Consider the following 19,993-nt stretch of genomic DNA (forward strand, 5'->3'; position numbering starts at 1 on the left):
CTGCACTTAGGACACCTTGTCCCTTGTTTGTGATTGTCAGAGGATCTGTCTACTATATATAAGAGTTGAGCTGACAGGGAAGAAAGGACAGAAGGTTTTGCCAGAGAGAAGGTTGCAGCAAATAAGAGTTGTGAGAGGAAACACAAGGAAAGTTGGAGGAATAATTTACTATAGAGAAGAATGGCAAGCACTGAGGGGGAAAATGGACAACCATCCTCACCAACCCCAGTCTCGTGCCTCAAATCTGCTTAGTTGTCAGAGTCTAGAATGTAGTCCTCTCTACCCCTGTCTCCCCACCTTTCCATTGATCAAAATCTTTCTTATTTCTTCTAGATCAATTTAGATGCCCACCCAGCAACTCCACCCTCCACCCCTCAGAGTTCACTTGACTAGGTCCTCTGTCCAACAGAACAAGTGAAGGCTTCCCCCCCACCTCCACATAATTTTCTTTCTCCAATTAGATAGTCAACTCCTCTGAAAGCAAAGATATACAGGCTTTGAAATATGTTTGAATCCTGACTCCAGTACTTAGCATGGTATTTCATTGAGTTGAAGCCAGTGTGAGATACATCTTTATTTTATATACCACTAAAAACAGAAAAATATTGCTAGATAACTGTGAGACACCCTCATTTGTAAAAATGCATTCCGATGTCAGAACCCTAAGGATGTATAAAGAATGTACCAAAAATTTGTGAAATATGGATAATATGGGGCCTTAGATAAGTGGCTAAACCTCTTTGAACTTCAGTCCTTCAATTTGTGAAATGAGAACCACACTTTTTCATTCATTCAACAAATAAATATTTATTGAGTGTTTAAGTGTTGGGATTTTTTTTTTTTTTTAGCTGAAAGGAACAAGAACTGGCTTTGTTTAACTTAAGCAAAAAGATTACTGAAAGGATGTGGGGCACTCAGAGGACTGAGGAGAGGCTGGAGAAGCAGGTAAGAAGCAGAGGAGCACTGGGGTCTGGAAACAGGAACCATGGCAACAGTCTCCCACCAAGAGGGGTCCAGTCAGGACAGAGATACTGCTACCCAATGCTTCCTCTTGTCCTTGGGTAAACTTAGAACCTCTCATGGATGGAGCCTGCCCCCTGCTGCAGGGGTATGGGCCAGTATTCCATGTGGTCACATTTTGATACCCTGCCCATTTAGCAATCTTTTACATGTATTGAAAACCTGAAATTTTGTTTTGGTACCTACAGTATAGTTAAAGACCAAAAAAAAAAAAAAAAAACTTGTCCTTTCTTTCAAGACAAAGATGACATTTCCTATCCTCACCAGACCTACAGAAACCTCTCCCCCCTCCATAAACCCACTTCTGAAAACATGTTTTTAACATACCCCACTAGTTAAGGCTATTATAAAGGAAACTGGAGCATCTGGTAGGCTGAGTTAGTAGGAAAGAAAGAAGATAAATTCTTTGGGGAGAGCTGGCTGAGCTCTGCTATACAAATACTGCCTGTGGCAGAACCACTAGCATCAAGTAGACAAATCTGAGCTGCATTCATATTGGGTCAACCTCCACAAAATAACCTCTTGGACCTATCCCACCTGACAGACTGGGAATATCTAATTTCAAGTCTGCAGATAGTAATTGTTCAAGTTTCAGTAGATTAAGAAATGCAACTAGGGCCTCCCTGGTGGTACAGATGGTTGAGCACAGAGCTGTGAAGCTGTGAAGCTGTCCACAGCCTCTGCAGCGTGGATTTGATTCCTGCCAGCTGGTGAGATACCCACATGGTGTGGCAGACCTTTCCTGTCTCACCCGCTGCTCTCCTCAGCAGTGTATTTCAGTCAGTCTGCCTGTTCTGTTCTCCTCTCTGTCTCTGGCAAATCCTCTCACCCTCCTGAACCTCTGGCCTGCACCCCAGTTCCTGTATGCATAAATAAAAATAAATCTTTAAAAAAAAAAGAAATTCAACTACACAGAGAGTAATTGAATTCCATGCAGTGTGTTAGGAAGGGGATGATCTGTGTTCCATTCAAATGTTTCCTTCCTCTCCATCTTCATAGGTTGCCCATCCAACCAGACAGTTTCATTGCAGAAGGACTCCATCTTTCTGTAAATACAGTTAGGAGGAAGGATTATCACGGAGGAGGACCTGCCATGAGCCAATGCTGAAGAGGACCTGGAAGGGAGTCTGTCATCTTGCTGTGACTCATGTGCTTTACTTGTCTTGCCTGGAAGACTGCCTACAACTGAGGTTGGCAAAAGGTAGGGCCTTGAGGAAGGGGGAGTGGAGAGCAGTACAATAATAAGAGCCACCATGTATTAAATGCTTACTTTGTACCAGGAATGAGCTAGTCATCTTAGAGGAATGCATTATCTAATTTCATACTGGCACTAACCCCATGAAGTTTCTGCTAGTATGTTCACCATTCTACAGGTGAATACAGTGGCTCAGAGAGGTGAAGTAAAGCTTCCAATATTACTCATGTGCTAACAATAAAAGCACTTGGCATTAAGGGACTTTCCACAATATGAAGTACCCAACACACACACACACACACACACACACACCCCCGCCCCCTGCCCTTTGTCTCCTTGCAAGAGACTGCAAAAGGACCTTGCTCATTAAACTGCCACTTCCTGGCTGCATTACGGAAATCAGCAGCTTGGGCTGCACTTTCAACATGTGCCTCTATGTGCCTCTCATAAATCTACCTTGATATAGCTGGGAAGGTATGTTTTTAAAATATGGCCTTTTATAAAGAAATGTTGCCATCTGGTGGACACCTGCCCACACTTTTTAAAAAATCATGAAAATCTTCAAAGCAAGAAGGAGCGTGCTATTCCAAACTTGAGTTGTTTGCTTTTAAAGTCTTTTAGCTTTGGTTGTAGCATCCTTGCGTGTGCTTTGCAGTTCTGTTCTTTTTGTGGACACACATCAGTCTTCAGAATTTACATTCATCTAAAAGGAACATGAACACTGTCCACTGCCCACCACCCCTCTCCACCCAAATCAAGGCCTCCTCTAGTTTTTACCATAGAGATAAAGCTACCTCCATTAACCCATAACTTGTTTGCTTACGTTCAATCGAGTTATCTGAGTTATTTTTGATAACTCCTTCTTCCTCAACTGCCTGCCCCACACCCCCAGTTTACATGTTGAATCCTAATGCTGTGTGATGGTATTAAGAGATAGTCCCTTTAGGAAGTAATTGGGTCATTCAGGCAGGTCCCTCAAACTGAGATTAGTGTCTATTATAAGAAGAGATACAGTAGAATTAGATACACTCCTTTCTTTCTCCCATGGGGGGATACATGGAGAACTTGGTCAGTCATCTATAAGCCAGGAAGAGGGTTCTCACCAAGAAACTGACCATGCTGGCACCTGACCTTGAGTTCCATCTCCCAGAACTGTGAGAAATGGTTGCTTGTTATTTCATCCACCCAGTCGAGTATATTCTGTTATAGCAATTGGACCTGAAACAAATGACAAAAAAGCACACGAAGATGTTTAACATTAGTTTATGCTAATAATGTCTCTATCAAAAGAGAATGCTTTTTTAATTGTATTATCCTTTGCATTGGTACCAAACTGCATGTCTGTCTCAGCCAGTCCTGTCCAATCTATTACCTAATATTTGTTTTATATATTGCCACTGGGACCACTGAAGTGTTTTACAAACAAGTATTTTTTTCCTGCAATGTAGTGGAAATGTGGCTCAGCCCCCTAAACAATGTTTTCGGGTTGGTCCTAGACCATTAGTGAATCAAAAAAACCCCTGAGTAAGTTGCAACCAGCACTGATTGAAAAGAAAGAAAAATTACAAGCCAAAAGCAATGTTTAAAACATTAGCATTTTAATTTCCACTAACAGAAAAATTAAGAAGGAAACTTATTTTTAATTCTCCCCATGTTTCTACATCAACCCACAAAAAGTAGAACAGTTCCATCCAACTTCCAGGAGAGAACATTCTCACCCACACTTCCAGCCTCTCGCTAGTCTCTTTCACAGTGGCCCCAAGGAAGGACCAGGTTTTCATTTGAGGGGCTGGAGCCTAAATCGCAATGGGCCACTTTTAATGAACCACTGATTGGCCTGTTCCCACACACCCTCTTTTATCTCAAGTTTCCATGCAATATGGGTCCCTCTCCCATTCCTGTTCCTTTCTGGAAATCATACCCTGGGCACTTCTGTCTCCTGTAAGTAAGCCTACCAACACTTGTGCGTTCTGTCCAGTGTTGTGGTCACTGTTTGAGGGGGAGGCAGCTAGCCTTTCTCTCCTGCACAGCTAGAACCTGCTGCACAGGCTGCTCTGGACTCAGCCTTTCTCCACGCAAGGGAGTAGGAAACCCCATGTCAGCTCCCAGACCCAACCATCCAGCACAGCTGACCAAGCCATCCTTGCCAATCTATCAATCAAATGAGGTTCTTTATTTTTTTTAAAAAAGATTTATTTATTTATTTACACAAGAACCAGGGTACAGGCCAGATGCACAGGAGGATGAGAGGATTCACCAGAGACAGAGCGGGGGACAGAACAGGCAGACTGACGAAATACACTGCTGAGGGAAGCAGCAGGCGAAACAGGAGAGGTCTGCCACACCATGTGGTACCCTCGCCAACAGGCCTGGATCGAACTGGCGCTGCAGAGGCTGCGGACAGCTTCACAGCCCAGCATTCAACCTCCTGAGCCACCAGGGGAGGCCCCGGTTCTTTATTTTCTAACTGGTCATTGATCCTTAGATATTTAATTCTTTCAGCAGGGGGATTTGTGGCACCTAAACCCCACTACAAACTCCCAACAAGGAATTCGTGTGAACTTGATAAGAAATAAATCAGACTGATTTCATAAATATTTAAAACCCCCACTCATTAGGTGTAAGACATTAGGAAAGTTTTGAATCTCTCTTAATCTCACATTTATAAAATAAGGTGGTAGGAGATGATGTCTCACCCATAAAGTGGAGATGATGATGATAATAATACTTACCTCATAGGGTACTGGTAAAGATTTCATAAAATAATGTGTATAAATTTCTTAGGAATCTTCTTAGGAAATTTCTTAGGAAAGTGCCTTGAGCACAGTAAGTGCTTAATAAATGTTAGTGACTAATCTTCTTAGCATTCCTTCCAACTTTTCTTTTTTTAAAAAACTCTCTTATAGTATCACAGTATATACATATATATAATGATGAGGAATTTAGGCCAGCATACTCTCTCATCATGGATATCAAAGCAGGGAAATATGAAGGTCAGCTATAGGGAGAAAAGAAAAGAAAAATATGATACGAGAGAGGAGAAAGTTAAATAATACGTATTCTACAAACCAAGAGAAAGAAAATAAGTCATGACAATAGAGGTATGAAAAAGTCGAGCTAATGTGGTTTGTATGTGATCTCGTTCACATTCAGGCAATGCAGCTTCACACAGACTATCAGGAAATCAGAATCTGACACCACCATCATCTCAACCAGGACACGTTAACCTGTCAAGCAAGCAGCTGTGTACCCGGAATAGAGAGTTGCTGCTACGCGGTTAAACATAGTTGACTATAGTTGACTGAACACAGAATTTTCTCTGTTCTTTCTCAAAATCCCACTGACAAATATGGTCAGCCAGCCATCCCTCACTCTGATAGAAGATTGAAATGTATTCCTATTAGAATGTAAGCTCCATGCAGGCAGGGATTTTCATCTGTTTTGTTGTTGGTGGATCCCAAATGCCTGGCACAAAGTACTCAGGTATAATGGGTAAATGGCTCTTCAGTGAATAAATGACCTGGCAATCAGAGATGAGGAACATAAGCCACAGATGAGTACGGGGTACTCAAAAAGCAAGATTAAGTGACAATCTAGATGAGAGTAAACAAAACATGGCCGTAGCCAAGTAAACCCTTCCTCACCTCTAAGTAGACTAGCTGGCCCCTTTCTGATATCTCTGGTGAGCCTAAGAGAAGGGACCTACAGAAACCAATGGAGGTCTGCAGGCAGACAAAAGAGCCAAATCTCCACTATATAACCTCCTCCCAGAGCTCAGTAAGCCACCCGCATACACACACACACACACACACACACACACACACACACACACACACTCCTATCAGAATCACCAAAGGATCAGAAGATATTTAAGATCTGTGACATGAAAAAGGACACCTAAAATTATTACTTTTTAAAAGTAAAAAGAAACTCAAAGGAAACAATAAAGACCACGATAAGAACAGAAAATAAAAATCCCCAAAATATATAATTAATACTCTCAAAGAGATGAGAAGATATTGGATATATATAACCAGAACACTTATGAAGTAAAGTATGTAAGACAGGGCAGGGATGAGAAAAGAGGCTTTCAGAGAATAAAGGAGATTTTTTTTTAGATTCCAAGAAGACAGAAACAACTGTCAGTAACAATGGACATCATTAGACTGTGTATCTTAGAAGAGAAACTTATTACAGGTGCTGCACTTTTAGAGAAATGTATGGACCATCATAACATATAATTTGAAAAATTTATGTATTCATATATATGTGTGTGTGAGTATATATATATATAAATACATGGATGCAATACCATTATTATAGCACCAAAATACATGTACACAAAACACAATATGTAATAATTGTATAGTCATATATTACACATGCACATAAAAAGATAGACATCAAAATTAGAATGATTATCTATGAATAGGAATGGTGTGAAGGTAGGAATAGAGTAAAAAGGGTATGAATGAAAATTCAATCAAACCACAGAAAGCACTTCACAGATTAATAACGAGGGTAGATCAAAAACTGTGCCTGAGTTAAAACAGTATAACTCACAATTCTTTGGTTGGAAATGATAGAAGCCCAGCTGTGCTAGCACAAAATAACTAACTAAAAAGAATGTATTGATTCACTGAACAATCAGGGGGTAGTTCTGCTTCAAGAAGAGTTGGATCTGGATGCATAAAAGATATCTACAATTCTCAATTCTACTAGCCCCCAAACTCAGGAGCTTAAAATAACTGTTTTGCTTTGTTTATTTGCTGGTATGTCAAAAACTCAGGGATGACCCAACTGGGCAGGTCATTTCTAATCCACTTGGTGTCAGGTGGGGAGCCCAGGGCCAGAGATTCCTATTCCAGGAAGGCATCTTCATTCTTCTATCTATGGCCTTGGGGCTCTGACACCACCTCCACCCCATCTGCACCCCTCCCCCTGCACACACAAACACATACAAGGTGTGTTGCAGCTCATTTTTCACTCAATTGCTATTTCTGTCAACTACTCGTAAGGTGAACTTGGCACATTTAAATTTCCATATTTCTGTGTCTCTCCAGTAATTCAGTCTGTTAGCCTGTACTGATAGAGTCTGGGGAAATACTCATGTCTTATACTTACTGTTTGGGATCAACAATTTAGTCTTTAAGTAGAACTAACAGGTTTGGTAGAGTAGAACTAAACATATACAGATCTTGGCTGAGAGCAGACCCACATTTTTTTGAAACCAGACCTATAGACAAAGCTTCATGCACTGTAAAATTATAATGTGTTATACAAATGTGGGGGAGTGTTAAGAGTTGTGGACTGAATGCTGAGTCTGCATAGAAAAACATCCTTCTTTTCAACTTCATCTAGTGGTAAATGTTGTTTTCTTATAATGAAGACTTAGAAGGATTGGGGTTTTGTGTTTTTATCATGGAGAGGAATGGGCATAGGGAGAGGAACCTTCCAGGAACAGTAATCTGGCTTCACTGAAGAAGAATGGGGAGATAGACCAGATTAGTGATCTCTTATTTTTATTGTACACTTCATCTGTAAAGAAATAAGCATGCAGCCCCAATGTGGTGTTTTTATTAATATATTATGTACCTGAACTACTGTACTTACAAAAGAAAGGACACAAAATAAATGTAGCTAGCACTCCTAATATTTATAACCTGCCCCCAGTGGACTGTCTAGAAGACAAGAGCTAAAAATACCAGTGCAGAGGCTTTTGCAATTATCAAGAGAGATTTTTTTTTAGATTTATTATTATTTATGCATTCAAGAACTAGGGTACAGGCCAGAGGTGTGGAGGGTTAGAGGATTCATCAGAGACAGAGTGGGCAACAGAACAGTCAGACTGACTGAAATACACTGCTGAGGGGAGCAGCGGGTGGGACAGGAGAGGTCTGCTATGCCATGTGGGTAGCTCCCTGGCCGGGGATCGAACCCGTGCTGCAGTGACTGCGGACAGCCCCATAGGCTGCGTTTCAACCCCTTTCGCCACCAGGGAGGCCCTACTAAGAGAGATTTTTAAGAAAATTACTCAATTGTCAAGTTCATCATTAGGGCACCAAGTACTTATTTAAGGATGTTGGTAAAGATAGAACCCTAACTTTTCTCTTTTAAGAAGGAGGAGTAAGCATGCTATTATGGGACAGGGCTGCTTAACACTGGTCCCAGTGCTGCCAGCTTAAGAAAAGAGGTCACAGTGGCGACTTCATTGTGAGACATAATTAATATTTGCAAAGTGCTTACAGCCAATCAGATTAAGAGGCAGGGTCAAAGGCAGAGTCATTGTTTCTTCCAGGTTCCTGAATTCCAAGGAGATTCCAGAAATGTGACCTAATCTACCAAGAGTTTTGGCAAATTTCCAGAGTAGTTTGAGTGAAATAGCTAGCATTACACCCCCTTCAAAGTCCTCACTCGGCAAATGAATAGAATTTGAACTGTGTCCTTCAAATCTCAGAATAGGAGCCTCAGCTCACAGAAAAACTTGTTCAGTTTCCTTACTCAGCATTCAAAACCTCCTATGATGCAACCCTGGGCTAGTTTTCATTCAATATTTAATAAGCACGGCTATGGGTCAGTCAATGTCATGGGAGCTAGAGATGCAATAGTAGACCAAACAGACTTTCGTGGAGTTTACAGCTTGAAAAAGGAGATAGACAATAAAAATAAATGTGCAAAATATCAGACACAAGTACATAAAAAAGAAGAACAGTGATGGTTTAAAGTGACGGGGAGGCTGCTGCTTACAGTCAGAATGCAGTAAAGTAGCTGATTTTATCCTCCTACATAAAACAACTGAAAAACAGAATATAGGAAACAATTTGCCAAACATGGTGCCTCAGGTGAGGAAAGGATCCCTGAGAGGCTGAAAACAATTAAAGGGAATCCTAAGGTTTTCTGCCTTGAGGGTATTTCCAGGTCATAGGACAAAGAGAAAGAGTTCAGGACAAGCCTGGTGGGCAAATCAAGTTAAGGGAATGAGGATGAGAGTTCAGGGAGATCAAGGCAAGTGGGATTCACAGGACAGAGAGGCAGACAGAAAAGACCTGGGCAGAAAAAGAACTGAGAGACTAGCACAAAGACCCCTTGTGTATGATGGTGCATGACTATGAAGGACCATGATGAACTTGTGCAGGTGAAGCAACCACCCGAGGCCAGGGCCAGAACCACCTGTAACCATTAGAGGTCACAGTTCCTGATGCTCACACAGGACCAAAAATGGTGGCTTTTCCCACCAGTCAGATGGAAAACCTCAGATGATGGAGCACTGAAGTAAGCATACAGGTTCAACAGGGGACAAATTAGCCCTTGCATAATAACTGCTCCAATCCATCTGATTAAATCTTAAATGCAAGACCTAAAGGATAAATCTGTTTCTAAGTAACTAAAGTATATTCTAGATAAAGCTACAAGGCTATTTATAGGAATGCAAAAATATCCAGCACAATCCTTCAGAGACTTCTGGAAGCAGATCCATACCTAAGGTGGCACTAGGGTCATACATGACTAATACCAGAAAAGATGTTCAACCATTTTGTAACCCAGGAAATGGGAAAGACAGAGTGTTGGCAGTGGAGGATGGGGGTTAGAACATTCTTTGAACTAATATACCTTTATTACATTCAAAATTTTAATGTGATATGTAAAATCTCAGGGTAGCCTCAGGACAAAATAATACATATTTCTATTTTTAAAAACACTGAGATAATAGAGGAATGGCATTATATTAGGTATTCCTCAATTATCTCAGTATTTCTAGAGTAATAGAAGAATACTAAAAAAATAGCATTTTACTCACATTTCCTGAGATTCCCACACATTCTGAAAAAACCATTTCAGATATTTTGAGAACCATGCTGTATAAATTGAAACCACAGAGGTTGCAGGCTTAGTATTTTCCATTCTCACCAGAATATAGAGCTAAATAAAATTAACAGGTCTATTATCAGAGTGCCAGAGAAAATACTTTCCATTCCCATCACAATTTAATTCACATGTCCACATATTTGACTGTGTCTGTCTACTCAGCAGCATAGGCTATAGATGGACCAATAATCTAATCTAATCATCATCTACCAGGCTGCTTCCCTTTCTGACACCACAAGTGTCTTATATTTTTCTTCAGGAAAGGTCTGGAGTGAGTGGTTGACAAAGAGAATGTTCTGTTGAGTTATTCGATTATTTAGCATCAAAGTATCTTCCACATCAAAGGCAACATCTAGCTTTTATGCCTGAGTTCTGGAAATGTGCAAGGGCCTGACATTGCTTGGATTGGCATTAGTTACTCTTGCTCTTGGCATTCTGTAACTGAGAGTATGGATGATCAGGTGAAAAAGAAAAATCTCAAGCCTTCCCTCTGAACATGGAGGTCAGATGGAATGTGAGAGGAAGAAAGCCTTAAAGAACACTGGAGAAGAATGTTGTGGGGATGAGTAGAGAGGGGATTTGCCCATCCAATCCTCCGCCTTTCCTCAGGAGCCCATTACAATACCCTCTTTCCTCCATAATTTTCCTAGCTTTTTTTCCCCTTCAGATCTTAGTAGATTCTTTGAGACCAAACCCCTCCTCCTGCAAGATAATCTATTTTTGTCCAAGATGTCCTCAGTCAGTCTGTCTTCAGAGACTCAGGACAGAAGGAGAAGGGAACATCAGTTCCTCACTAGCCCGCTCTTAATGGAATAGCCTCTGGTGGCAAAATGGAGAACATGATCGTGACCTCTTATTGGAAGCAGGAGAAGGAAGTGGACAAGTAGCAGAGTTGGGCAGAGTAAAAGAGAAGGAACAGGGGGAACGTGTGAGAAGGAGAGGGAGAAGGAAGGAGAATATATAGACATTAATGTGGACTGGGAAATAAACTATGAGGTCATCAAAAGGTGTTTGTTCAAGAATAGGACTCATGCTCTGGGTACATGACCAAGGGACAGTGCCAAGGTGTGTACCACGGGTCAAAGCCAAGGGGGGTTTTCAAAGATTGGGCAGAGAAATGGTTTGAGGTTAGGTCATTTTTGGTGAAACTTTTGGGAGTGGTTTTAAGTCCATTTGTCTGTCTCTGATTGGTGGACAAACATCTTCAGGCAGAAATTTGCACAATGAGGGTCTGTTGTACTGATTAGCAGATGATTTCTTGTCTTTTCATAGTCACTGAATGCCTGAATTGGGCTGTTTAATTATCTCCTAGAAGTTTCAGCATGGCAGCTTAGAGACAAGATAGAGTCTGCTTGACCCAAAACAGTTTCCTCATCGACTACCCACACACTGGTATTGTCAATTGAATATGTTACTATAAACAATATTCAGATTAGGAGGTAATTTGAAATATACAGACCACATTTTTTAAAAGAAAATTCAAATACATTGAATAAAAAATACATTGAAATAAAAAGAATTAGTAAAATATAGGCTGTGATTTGCCATCCTGAAAAAGTTTTCTACTCTAATTGTCTCTACAAGATGTTCCCACACACTTTCTTTCAAGAGGCAAGTAAATATTTTAGGTTGTGTGGGCCATAAGTTCTCTGTCACACTATTCAGCAAAATCAGCCAAACACAATCAATAAATGAATGGGTGTGGTTGTGTTCCAATAAAACTTTATGGTTTGGCCCTCTGGACATACCTTGCCAGTTTCTAGTTTACAAGATGCCTTATCTTCTTTTTTATAACATGAAATAGATACATCTATAATATAACAAACCCACCTTATTCATAGAAAAGCTATCTGTTCACAAAAATTCATGCCATCTATAAAAGTGTAGGTTACCTGAAATCCTAACACCTTGAGAAAATCGGTCAATATTTTATGAAATATTGCAGACAGACTCACCATGACATTTGTGTGTGTGCGTGTGCTTTTTTATACATGAGCAGGAAATTCTATACATTCTGTTCTATCACCTTTCTAAGCTCAAAAATATATAAATATATTCAGGGCATCTTCTCACATCAATATATTTAGATCTACATCTTTTTTTCCACAGGATACTTTAGATGGAGGCATCACATCTCCTCTGATGGACATTTGGTTGCTTACCCTGATATCCTCTCCACTTCTTAGTCAACCACCGGTCCAATGATGGGAAATCTGGTAAGTCTAAAGTCCATATATTTGATGTAGGAAATAGTTTCAGGGACTTCCACTCTACAGAACCATAGGGCCTCGCTCTGTAATAAACCAGAAAGCTCCTATTGAGTTACCAATCAATTAACTTGAGTTAATGCCTCAATTTGGGGCCACTCCCAGCCAGGCCTTTGAAGGTTTCCACCAATTTGAGGATGGAACTGTACTGAGCTGCCTACTGATCTGTACCTATGGTTTTGGTCCTAGCTCCTGCCTGTCAATACATGTTTCAACAAGTTGCTTGGGGATTTCCAAAACTGTGGGTACTTCTCCCTGACCTAACTTCTACATGGGAATATGGCAACTTCTGACTGAGCAGAAAAACCAGTTTGTAAAACACATAGCCAAGTAACCTATTGGAAAGGAGGTATCTCTCCATAACTTCTAGGGCAGGTTCAGACAAAGAGTATGGTCATGTGTAACAGGACAAATAAAATCCTTAGGGAGCAAAGCTGATATCCCAGAAGTCTGTAGAAAACCAGTCACTCATAGACTGATTTTCCTTATTTTTCCCCCATTTTTCTTCCCCCATCACTTCCGAAATGATGCTTTAATTAGGGTATTGTGATTGAATATTGAATAGAAATTCATAGAAGTAGAGCTTCACATGTGAATTGTGAATGATTTTAAAAATCAACTGACTGTACTGAGTTATAAAATCATTTCTCTTGCTTGCTTTGTAAGGGATTATTCAGCAGAAGAAGCCATCTCTTTTTCAGAATTGAATTTCCAAAGAAATGGGACTTTAGAAACCACTGTCTTAGAATCCCTGTTTTTTAAAAACCAACAAAGGCCCTGTAGGGTCAAGAGATTGCCTCAAATTCATCCCACATGTTAGTGTCAGTCCTTACTTCCAAAGATTGCATTTCATAATGTATATTTTATTTCACTACATTACCATTGTTTCACAGGCAGCTGTTTGTGTGACTGCTCTTTAGTGTCACTGGAGACCTGGAAATAATTGGGTCAAAATATTGAGAGGAAAGGAAAAAAGAGCTTAAAAGAAGACTGGAAAAAGAAAAAAAAGTAGGAAATGAAATAGGCTCATAGTCAGAGGAAGGTAAAATGTAACCAAGAGTTACCCAAGAGCTACATGAAAGACCAAGGGCTACATGAAAGACCAAGGTGTCCTGGGCTGGGCGGAGTAGTCCTGGTATGAGCGACTATTAGGTGAGATCTAACTACAGTGTTTTCTGTGGACCTTATAACCCACCTACAACATGCACTGTGCAGCTTCTTCCAGATTCCCCTGTTCAGGGCTAATGTGCCTATTCCTGAGCTGCTGGGCGTATTGGTTCCTGGAACTGTGTTCCCCATGACTACCCTTCTTCCCAGGAATGGAGTATCTGAAGATACAAAGTCCCGGCCTCAGAACTCAGTTTGTCTAACTCTAAAGAGTCACCCACCTCCAGTCCTCCCCCAGGGCTTTCACCACACCGAGAGTAGATTCTTGCCCTGCCCAATTCTGCCTGCGCCACTTCCTTACAGGAGTATCTTTTTAACTACTTGCCAATAAACCCTCATACGTGTTTCCTGGTAACACATTCTTAAGAAATCACCCTAATTCATATTTTGTGTGTATCACTCTGCATCAGAACTGGAACCAACACCCAGCTTTCCTGACCCAAAATTTTATGAACTTTAAACCATTCTCTACTACTATACCTCTTTGGGTGGCTAGAACTGCTAATATAACTTGGCATCCCCTTATCAGACAGCCACCTAAGGCATGGGATGTTGACCACCAGTGTGTTACACAAGATGACTTTGATAATACTTGGATGGGCTGGTTTTTGCTTTATTTTTTTTAAAGATTTATTTTTTATTTATACAAGAGCTGGGGTACAGGCCAGAGACAGAGTGGAGAGCGAAACAGGCAGACAGACCGAAAGCACTGCTGAGGGGGACAGCAGATGACAGGAGAGGTCTGCTGCACCATGTGGGAATCTCCCTGGCCAGCCAGGAATCAAACCTGCACTTCAGAGGCTGCAGAAAGCTTCACAGTGCTGCACTCAAGTCGCTGCACCACCAGGGAGGCCCTGGTTCTTACTTTAATAGTTATCTTAGATGGGAACTCCCCAGAAGCAGCCCCTGAGATAAAGATTCAAGTGCAAATGATGATTAGCATTCAGGCCAGCTTCACTGATACACAACCTGTGGATTCACACACTTGCAGCCACATAGGGCCCCATCCTATTGTCATCTTGAATTCTTAATTTATGAACATTTTTCAGTTTCGTATTGGACCCCATAAATCACACAGTTGGTCCTGATTAGGATTTTTTCCTAGGAAACACTGGTGGGAAAGAAGGAACCCAGAAGAGTAAGAGCAAACAAGAATGTTAGATCTAACTACATCCCATGAAAAAGGACAGAGACTTTGGTCCAACTTCATAGGGAGCTCTGCAGTCAGTAGAAACCCACCCTGAGTTGTCCCACCTGGGAGCAAAGGAATTGGAAGATTTATGCCTCCATATTCCTCCATACCTTGTTAAAGGGTGGGGCATTACTTCCCAAGAACTCCCAGCTGTCCTATGTGCCAGCAAAGCAAATCCTGCAGCTGAGGCTGGTACTCTGACAAGATGCAGGTATTAGCAGTGGGAATGAAACACAACTGGAGTCACTGTGTAGGAAAGCCACTGCTAGTGTTAGGCGTGGATGTTCACATGATCTGGGGTAAAAGACTGATGTTTATCCAGCCCATGATTTCGTGGTTGGAATATATATGAAGTCATATAGGAACTACAATGATGTCAGGATGGAATGTCAGTACCTGGTTTAGACACATCAGCAGAGTAGAAAGAACATTGTATCCAGGGTCATGGGTAACAGCACAAAGGGTAGGGCCAGGTTCTTGGGCTTGAATTCTGGCTCACCACTTTTGGACTGCATGGCTTAACCTGTGTTAACCTGCTAGGATTATTACAAAGATTAAAAGAGTTAAAATAGGTGAAGCACAGAAAGCAACATTTACTTTGCAGGAAGTGCAATGTGTTATTCTTATTATTCCTACCTTTGTTACTACCTGGATTGGTGCTTCTCAAACTATCTGTGGTATTTTATATTCAATCTTTTGTAGGCTGGTGTTTTTGTACAATCTGACAAATATAAAATGGATGATGGGGTAAATGAAATAAGAGATATTCAACATACAAAGTGATATTTTTAGCTGTTAGAGTCAATGGGCAGAAAATGACTCAAATCACTAATAAAGTGCTTCTTACATGCTCATCTTCAATTTCTATGTATTTCCCACTAAGATGGTTAAGGGTTCCCAGACTATCACTCTTCCGTGGACCACACTCTGAATAACACTGAACTAGAAAACCTTCAATAAGCCACTTAAGTTCTTGGCACCTCAGTATGCAGGTTTTTGCAAAAGATGAATGAGATCATATATATATGTGAAAGCACTTACTAAGCTATAAGGTGCCCTTGAAGCCGACATTAGCACTAGGACTATAGATGTTGATCCTGCAGTCTGTACTCTATGGGCCAAAAGACACAAACTTTAGTATATGACCATCTCAGTCTCCACTGGCATCAGGCTGTCCCTTAGGGTATATCCCTCAGTGTCTGAATTGGTCAAGCCTTTCCTACCACTGCACAGAGCATGAAATAAAGGGCTTCCCTGTAGGCTAAGGCTTGCCCCTCAAGAGTGAAGAAAATACCCTAACTGCATTCCTTAATCCCTTGCTTCTCTGGTCCTTCTCTTCAGTTGGTGAAACTCAACACACGGATATCCTTCACTTATGCTTTTGGACTTCATTTCAAGCAGGATTCTGCCAACACTGGTTCTAATGACCTACTTTGGCCTCAACCCTCTATCTCCACCCTGTTGAACAAGAAAGCAGATATCTAGTGACACACAGGAAGTTTGCTGAGTGGTAGGATATCTGAGAGCTTCTATCAGGCACATAGCAGGTGCTCAATAAATGTTCACTGAATGTGTATATGAATAGTTTGATGCCCGTGGAAACAGAAGTGCTCTTCAAACTGCTGGACCCTGAATACATCGAGAAAAGACAAACCAAATCTAATTAATTCATCACACCGAACTCTGCCAAGTGTCTGGGCATTCGGGCACAAATTTCATGGGGGAGAGTTGGAGGGGAAACTCTTGACAGGTGAATGTACTTTAAATCCAATAACTCACAGTTACAGCACCACTTTCTGGAAAACAAAATCTCTCCATGGCCCCAGGGCTCTTTAAATTTTACTGTGACTGTTTTCTTAAGAAATTCCTGGAGCAGAGCCTAACTTTTGTGTAGGGGGTTGGCAGCACACATATTCGCAGCCCAGGGGACAGTTGGCACAAGGGTTGGCCAGGCATTCGCATGCTAAGGAAACTTCTGAGGAGGAGTCTGAGCTGTCCCAGGGAGGGTCGTGAAGTTGGGGGCTGGAGGGTCGGGGGTGCGGCCGCGTCCTTGAACGCCAGGATCTTCGTGAACTTGGGGACGGGCAAATGGAGATGGACAAGGCAGCCAGACGTTTGAGGGGCTTCACAGTTCCCGACCCCTGTCCTCCGCCGGCCGGGACACCTACCGCAGCGGCTCTCAGACGGCGCTGGGGACGGCACGTCTGGGTCGCAGGAGGCCTGGGGCCAAAAGAAGGCGTCTGGGGCAGCCGCCGCCCCGCCCGTCGGGCTGTGCGCCCCGCCCACCCCGCGCGAGGCGGAGCCGGCGCCCAGAGGAGCTGGAACCAGAGCGGGAGGAGGAGGAGAGGTCGGAGCCGTCTCCAGGAGCCCTTAGAGACCGAGTCCCCGGCGGCGGCGGGGGAGCGCACCGGCAGGCAAGTGAGCGGCGGGCGCGGGCGGCGCGCCGGGTGCCCGCGGGGACAGGGGCGCAGCGCGGGGCGTGGGCCGGCGAGTTAGGGGGCCGCCTCCGAGTTCCCGGGGCTGGGAAACGAGATGGAGGGAGGAACCGAGGAAGGAAGGAAAGGAGGAAGAAGGGAAGTGTCCCGGAGGGCGGGGACTCGTTGGGGCACCGGCCGCCGGAGGAGGGGATGGAGGGAGGGTGGCGAGGGACGCCGAGCCTTGGAGACCGACCCCGCGCTCGCCCTGGACGGGGGGCGGACGGGGGGCGCGGGAAGCCGTGGAGATGGGGGTGCCCTCTGACGGAGAGCTGGACGCGGCCCCTGGGTTCGGGCAGGGGTGGTCAGTCCCCCTGCGCTCTCGCTTTCTCGCCTGCGGGCGGCGGCGCGCCGGGCTCCGGGTTGGCACGGGGAGGTTTGGTGTTCCCAGCCCTGGCAGTGCCAGGTTTGTAGAAGGACTCGCATCTGGGGGTGCCCTGGGTGCCACGCCCCTCTTCCCTACTTTCTTCTGCTCTTTATTGGGACCGGCTGGTGGGAGCGCAACCCTGGAACCCGCTAGGCATCTAGCCAGGGAATTAGCGGGTGACGGAGAACCCAGATCTCCCACCCCGCGAGGGACCCCCGAAAAGTGATTCGGACTCTGCGTTTGCAGAGGATGCGGGGAGGTCGAGACTCAGACGTGGGTCTGGCCTGACTTTAAAAAACACGACTCAAACACTGACTGCATGGATTAAGGTGACTTACTTTTTTTTTTTTTTTTAATTGGGGGGCCCTATCATTTAAGCTAATTTCAAAACGCTGTCACTAACACCCGGCACTCACCTGGCCTTGTTTGTGCGTTGCCAACTTGACTTAAACCATTCACAACTTTCGAAAAGCAGCTCGTGCTGGTCGTTAAATCACCGCCATGGAGAGAGAAACTTTGCAGCCCTGGAAATCTGAGTGAGGGAACTGACGAGGCCTGGCATTTTGTAGTCACCCCGAGCCGGGCGTGGTTGTATACAAATAAGTGCAGAGGAAAAGAAATAGCCAGAAACCCGAGAGAAGGGAGAGGTCCCCTGCGCCCACGTGTCAGGGCACGTTTAATGGCTGCTCCTAGTGGAAACAAACCGGGAATTTATTAGACCTTGTGGAGTTGGACAAGCTTCACATGATCAGCTTCCTTCCCATCAGTTATTTCCTTCCTGCAACACCCCCACCCCCAAGTCTGGAGGACACTGTTTATATTTCCTGGGGCGGTTGTAGCTTCGTCTGATTAGATTGTCTATAATGAATCTCTCGATATTGTCAGAGGCAGGGGCTGTGTCTGTGTGTTCTCTACTTTAAACGCGGAGTTTGGCTTTGTTTTTAAAGTGCGAGTCACAGCACTGCACCATTGCTGGTGTTTCTCAGCTCTCGGTGTGAGTTATGGCAGGATGGCCGCCCTCACCTGGGAGAACAGGAAGGCAGGCTGAGAGACAGGCTTGGATTTTACTATTGCCAAAATAATGGCATTCAAGTGAGGAGCTGTTCTGTTTTTCTGTCGCCTCTCCCCGGGGGAAGCAAAATCCAGAGAACAAGGTGGGGGGTGGGTGCTGGGGAATCCGCAGGTTTTTGCTTTTTAAGCTAAATTGTATGCATTAGCAGACTCCCTTTCAGTATACAAATATGATTAACACATATAATCTTTAAAAGTAATCAAAGGTTTTAGGACTCTGATCGAGTGTTCAATCCCTTTGCCTTCTTCAGCAGTTAACTAGCACTGAGAAAACCCTAGTTTAAGTCCAAAAAATACTAAACAGTATAATCCCTCCACCTTTAGACCTTATAAAAATGCAGTCTTTTTTTCTGTTGAACTCTCAGTATTGAACACCAACAGCATTTAGATTTGTGTCGAAATATAGGAAAATGTGAACGTGTGTTTCACAGAAAACTAAAAAGGTTAAAATATAAAAAATGTGTTGTGTGGCAAACTCCAGTCTCATTTGAATACTAGCTGTCTAACAATAAGAGTTGCTGTGTTAGGTTTGTGGTGTTTTTCTTGAAAGACATGGGAAATTTGTCAAGTTGTGACAGCACAGAGGTTCATAGTCAAAACACTTGAGGAAAATACTAGCTAATACCAGATTAGATTTTTTATATCAAAAACATGAGAAAAAGGACAAAAATCAAACTTAGAATTATGTCATTTATGGTGTTGGGTTTATATTGGGTGTCTTTTTTTTTCTCCTTTAAGTGTTATTTGTGTGTTCACTTAATCTAGGGAGATAAGTTGTGCAAATCAATTTTTCTGAGGCTGATACGGAAGAGAAGCAGTGTGGTCTTGGGTGTGTGTGGGTTTTGCTGGCACATGTACCTGGATGGGAATAGTAGTTATTTAAACTTTTTCAGTGTTAATTGTTAAAGGGGATGATAATGAGCTCTATCTCTAAGTTTGTATGAAGTATATGAAACTGTTTGGAAAACATTTGACTGCATCTAACATAGTTAATGTTCAAAATTATAAGAGATTTTACTTATTTAGCTTGCTCAGGCAGCAGGCTATTATAAGATGGATAAATTATAAGATGGCAGCTTAAACCTTTTGAAAACATTTGATAGAACAGTTTTAAATCCCAAAGAAGGGATCTGATTTTTATAGATTCATAGCTAGCTAGCTAGATAGAAAAAGCTAGAAGTAAATAGGTACAAATAAAATATTAGTGTTCATTGTGTGAATATGATTAATGGATTAATAGTTTTACTACATTTTAGTGCTGCAGTAATATAATCTTAGAACCAAGTAATCAGAACCATTTCATTAACTATCTTTTTAAAAGAGAATTTATGTTTCAAATATTCAAGATTATTGGCCCGGGGTAGGATAGTAAAC

The 19,993-nt window shown here is 42.6% G+C and overlaps 1 long non-coding RNA gene across 1 annotated transcript; it reads right to left on the minus strand.

Moving 5' to 3' along the window:
- Window positions 1-822: 822 nt before the first annotated feature.
- Window positions 823-18,148, minus strand: LOC119236595 (uncharacterized). Its single transcript, XR_005123108.2, has 4 exons — window positions 17,965-18,148; window positions 12,244-12,374; window positions 3,319-3,433; window positions 823-2,066 (listed from the first exon to the last, which is right to left on the minus strand). It is a non-coding gene; the product is annotated as an uncharacterized LOC119236595 (long non-coding RNA).
- Between the last annotated feature and the right edge of the window lie 1,845 nt (window positions 18,149-19,993).

The sequence above is a fragment of the Talpa occidentalis genome, unplaced genomic scaffold (genome assembly GCF_014898055.3).
Source record: "Talpa occidentalis isolate TD23 unplaced genomic scaffold, MPIMG_talOcc4v2.1 talOcc4.9, whole genome shotgun sequence".
Classification (NCBI taxonomy): domain Eukaryota; kingdom Metazoa; phylum Chordata; class Mammalia; order Eulipotyphla; family Talpidae; genus Talpa; species Talpa occidentalis.